Source organism: Cenococcum geophilum, assembly GCF_001692895.1.
Source record: "Cenococcum geophilum 1.58 unplaced genomic scaffold K441scaffold_4, whole genome shotgun sequence".
In the NCBI taxonomy this organism is placed as follows: Eukaryota; Fungi; Ascomycota; class Dothideomycetes; order Gloniales; family Gloniaceae; genus Cenococcum; species Cenococcum geophilum.
The window spans coordinates 382255-388254 of NW_027137562.1; positions in this window are offsets into that span (position 1 = coordinate 382255).

The following is a 6000-nucleotide window of genomic DNA, read 5'->3' on the forward strand; positions in this document are numbered from 1 at the left end:
CTCTAATAGGGTTATAGTGGGAATCCTATTACAGTTACATCTAGACGGCGAATAGTACCCTATAGCTTTCTTTTTAAAGATAATAAACCTAGCTAAGTGTAACTATAAAGTATACAATAAAGAAATACTAGCTATTATTTAATTACTTTCCTAATAGCGCGCAGAGCTTAAAGGTATAAACTCCCGGATTAAGATATATACAGATTATAAAGCCCTAGAGTACTTTATAACTATAAAGCAGCTTATAGGGTAATAAGCCTAGTAGGCTAAAATACTCTCCTAATTCTTCTTTATAATTATATATTGTTCTAGCAAGTAAAACTCTAAGGCTAATACCCTAACCTAAAGAGAATAAGATATAGGACCCTAGGATAAGCTAAAGACCTAATATTAGACACGCGCCCTCTTCTATCTAGAATAGCTTAACCTACGGATCCTTAAGGAGCTAGACTCCTAGTAAAATAAGCTAGCACTAATAGAGGAGTCCTTAGATAAGCTAATAGGGCTAATTAACCGCCTCCTAATTATAAACCGCACGGCTAACGCCCTAAGGGCCCTCCGTAAATAAGCTGTAAAAGAAAACCCCAATTTTAAGACGGAGGAAGGATTGCTCCTATACTAAGAGCGGCTTATAGTCCCTAATATTAACAATCTATAGATTAAACTAATCCGCAAAGCTTATTGCCAAGTTTTTACGGCATACCCTAGTAAGAACAAGACCCATAAAATTATTAACTACCGCTACTACTAGCTAAGAATAGTTGTGGATATTAATTAATATATACGGAACTGCGAAAACTACTAGAGAGCTATAATCCCACGGGATAAGACCCTAGGACTACTTAAGCCACTCCCAATACTAGAGCGCCCTTAGTAGTATATCTTTATAGACTTTTATAAACTACCTAGGGACCGTAACAGATATAATATAGTTATAGTTATAGTTAACCGCTTTAGTAAACGCCCGTTCTTAATTCCATATTATAAGAATATTAATGCCAAAAAGGTAGCCTAGCTATATATCCATTACGTCTACTAAATCTACGGACTACTAGATACTATTATATCTAATTATAGGCTATAGTTTATATTAGCCTTCTAGAATAAGTTTACCTAAATCCTAGGCATTAAGCTAAAGCTTTCTATAGCTTATTACCCCTAAATAGATGGTTAGACAGAGATTATAAATTAGTACCTAGACTAGAGGCTTAGGCCCTTTATTAACTATTTCTAGGATAACTAGTTTAAACTACTACCCTTAATAGACTACGCGCAAGCAACCCTACCCTATAACTCTACAGGGTTTGCCCTAATTTAGCTAGAAATAGGATACTTACCCCGTATAAGCTTTAACTAAAAAAGGCTAAAAGAACCCTAGACTATATAAGAGAAGCTATTCTATACTAAGGCCTAATAGTACGCTAAACAATTAGAGGAGGCTTAGACGGTAGCCCGCAAGAACCTAAAAAAAGCTTAAAGGTTAATAGAATAGCAGGCAAACAAACACCGTTAAGAGCCCGATTTTGCCCCTGGCGATATAGTCTAGGTTATAATAAGGAATTAAAGGACCAAACGACCTAGCCGTAAGCTAGACTACTAGATAGCAGGACCGTATAAGGTTCTTAAGAAAATAGGTAACTTATATAAGATAAAGCTCCTAGACTTAATTAGGGTTCACCCTATTTTCTTACTAGATAAGTTATAGAAAGCTATAAACGACCTATTACCTAGACAAAAGAATAAGCCTCCCTTACTAGTTTAAGTAAATAGTAATAATAAATAGGAGGTTAACGAAATACTAGCCTATAAGATAGTATAGGGAGCGCTAAAATACCATGTCTAATAAAAGGGCTATAATCCTAACCTAACCTAGTACCCTACGTAGAACTTTATAGGCTGCCCCTAAAAGCTTAAAGAATTCTATAACTAATACCCTAATACGCCTGGACCCCTAAAGTACCTAGACGAATAGATAGAATACTAGTATAATAAAGATAATAAGTTACTGGAAGAATATAGGGACAAAAACGCCCTAAAGCCCTAATATAGCTATCTACCAAATTCTGCTATATTCTGCCGTTTTCTACTAGTACTGTAAAATTTCAGATATCTAGGAACTTTAACCGCCGGTTAAAGTTATCTAATTAGTTAGATCCGTACCAAGACTTTTAGTAGCTACTCTTTCTAACCTAGTGCTTCTACTTAGCCTACAATCGCCCTTTATACTTAGTTAGGACGGACTCGTATCCCCTTTATCTCCTTATCTTATATTTTTATAATCCTACGTTTATAAGCCTAGTACTACCCTATTTTTTCTAACTAAGCCTAAGGGCAGGCTTTCTTTTAAAGAGGGGGGTAATGTAACGGCGCTATCGCACGTTACCTACTAAATTCTACCATATTCTACTAACCTATAATTGGCCCGCCTAAAGCTAGCGCCTTAGCGGCCTACCCTATATATTTGTTTACATCGGTCCTAGCGACCCCTTTTCCTTCTCTTTAGCTTAGTATCTTTGTAATACAGTATTCGTTCAAGCTTTAGTTTAGAGGTATTTGTTTAAGCCATAACACTAAGTATTAGACTATCTCATTAAATAGGGCGTTTAGGACCTCCTCGTCCTATATCTCTTCCTCGTCCTTTATAGCTTCCTCTGCAGCTACAGCTGCCCCTACAGCTGCCTTCCCCCCTAGCTACCCTCCCGCCGTCTTTTACCTCTTCTTCGCTTACTTACTATCTTTCTATATCTCTTTCCGTTTCGACTTCCGTTTTTAATAGCCAACGGCCTATAATTCTTAGTTAACAACTTACTGCTCTAAAAATAGGTAAAGCTTATCTTCTATTACCTAGGCGCCGTCTATATTACCTTCTAGTTTCGTATACCAGTCTTCCCACTCTTTCTACTTCGACTCGTACGCCCTTATAGTATTCTTTAAGTGCTAGGCCTTATAAATATCCTATAGCCGCGCCGTCTAGGCCTTAAATTCGCTCTAGAGGCTATAGGGGGGGGAAACTAGGGGGGCTTCCTTTGACCATAAAGTAGACCGTAGGGTAAGAAGATTCTTAAAAGACTCTATATCCGCAAGAGGTAAGGGGGAAAACGCGTAAACGCGGTATAGGTAAATAGAGCTACTAAACGCGTAAATATTAAAGAAAAAGGGAGAAGAGGGCTCTATATTATAGAATTAGAATTATAGTAGGCCTTTCTATATAAAATTAGAAGCCCCGCGTAAGCTAAGAGCCAGCGCGGGCACAAGGACAGAAGAGGGTTAGAAAATGGGATTGTTGAGGCAACGATAAGGTCGAGGGCGCGCGCTAAGGACCTCTATACTAACCCAGTACTAACCTAGGCCTCAAAAACGCGTCCAAAAAGTAGGGGCCACCACCAAAAGGGGGGGGTGATATTTAGACGATATGTCGCGGACCTTAGGGGGTCGTGCGTAACCCGAGGTTATGCCAAGCCTAACCCCAACCTCCGATACCTATCCCTTGGATGGATAGGGCCGTATAAAATGTAGACCGTGCAGGGGTCGCAGCTCGGCAAGGTCACGGAAAAACTCGGCGAGGTTAGAAAGTTCAACGGGGTCAGAACTTTAAGTTTAACTTTATGACCATGCTCAGCTTCTAACCCCGCTAAGTTTATGCATATACAGCGCATATACAAATAAATTTATTAATATAGAATTTAAAGTATTTAATAAATAAAGAATATAATATAACGCTTAAGATGTATATACCCTGCATATGCATTATACTAGTAGTATAAAATAAGCGAGCTAAGTCATCACAACATGGTCTATACATACGCGTCGTATATCCACAATAACAGTGGTTATACCAGAACTTCTCTATAACATAATAGCGTACGCCATAAGTATATACTGCGTAACCTATGCATAAGCGCTACATATACTAATATCGGGTTAGGGCAACATTAATTCCTTAATTTTACTCTCGTATACGCCGTGCTTACGCTCACCATAAGTAACCTCACAATTGCAGACTTTAACAATCCGCAGGTAGCCGGTGCCGCCAACCCCAGCGCCTTCGGGTACTACTATAGTGAGTATATGCTTTATATATGCCCAAAAGAAGCATATACTAATAGAAGTATATAGGCCCGATCCCTAATCCTAACCCCAACTAGGTAATACTAGGTTAGTTATAGAGAACACGCATATAAGGCATATACTTACAGTAGATAAAGCGCACGCCGCAGTAGCAGTAGCAGGTAGAAGGCGAACGTAAATCCGGCGCCGCATATCCATAGCATATACTAACCTCATATAGCCCCAGCTGTAACGGTCTAGGATAACGCGAGTATATGCCAGAAAGGCTCTACGTAAAGAATATATATATACTAAGCGTAAACTAAATCCACCTAATCCTACCTCCGCCCTATTTGCCGTTAACTCTATAATATAGGTCGCATATCCATATCTTATATATAGCATATGCTAATAATAAATATAGCTACGACATTATAGTAAACGGCACGCAGATATGCGGCCAGGTCTTTATAGCCTAGCTAAGTATATATTCCGTATATGCACAGCACCTACGTCTCCAACTAATATAGTTGCAGTACCGCCGCTATGTCTGCAATAAGCACAGCAGTGCCTATATATATTACTATACAGTTTTCTAAAGGCATATACTTACCATATATAGTAACTAACCCTCCTACTACCAACACATTGGCTATAGAGTTAATTGTGGGGGAGAAGTATATACCTAGTACATGCTACGTATATACAATGCTAATATAGTATAGCGCTCTAAAGCGTTTTGTTCTCTTTAGTAGCTAGCAGAATACTAGGTACCTATATAAGCCTAGGTAGGTTATATATATGCAATATATATATAGTACTAACACTATATACAGCCGTGGCCCTTTAAGGTTAAGAATTTCGGAGTATATAGACGCCTACACTCTAATCGCGTATGCTTACTCTATACCTAGTATATATCTAGCCTAAGCTAACTAGATACAGTACCTAGGACTAGGGGTTTACTACCCAATTTGGCAGGCAATTCCATTATAAGGTAAGAGCATTAGTTTCGCTTCTGCATATACGCGCTATACTCCAATATATCTATCTATCTATCTATCTATCTATATACTTATTCCCCCCAAGTTTAATTTTAGACCTAAGGGTACTTATAGGCCTAAGGGTAGCGTGTAGGAGGAATAAGCACGGCTACCGCTAGGACTACTGCCCAATTTGGAAATAAACGCTCGTCTCTATATTTAGGAGACTAGCAAAGTCGGACTTTATATAGGCCCTATATATATATCACCAAAACCACTACTTAATTATATTGCTAGCTTATACGCGTATACACTTCGCATATACAAACCCTTAATGTCTTTTACTAACTATAGGTTAACACGTGCTTATACTAGGCGTATACTAATAAGAGAGAAACAGCGCGTTAGCCCGTCCACTCCCTCTACCAGCTTAAAACGTAGGGTTAGTATTTCACCTGTATATATTTGGTATACGCTAACTATATATATAGCGCGGCCCGACCCCACCAGGCAACCGCGAGGAGTCCCCCTCGCTGTTCACCCGCCGCTAAAGGCGTAAGCTTACCTTATACATTCCCTATATATATATAGCTAATATTTAGCGCTAGCAAGCAAAAAGGCAACGGGCCGTTGTAGTGGAGGTAAGAACTCTAGTAAGTTTGGTTCCTTCCGTTATATATATTATGCTTATACTCTATATAAGCTATGGGCGGAACCCGCCACTTAACCTACCTTTCTTGCCGGAGTCCTAAACTATAAGTCCCGGTATATACTAGGCCTACACGCTATATACGCAGCGTGCAGTATACATTATACATAGTCGGAGTTTTAGTGGAGTTTACTTGGTAGATAGGCTAGGCATATACCTAACATAGGGCACAGGGCGATAGGCCCATATTAATTAATTCTTTATTTATTATAGAACTCTATGTAATACTTTCTATATATATACTATACATATACGCCCTAT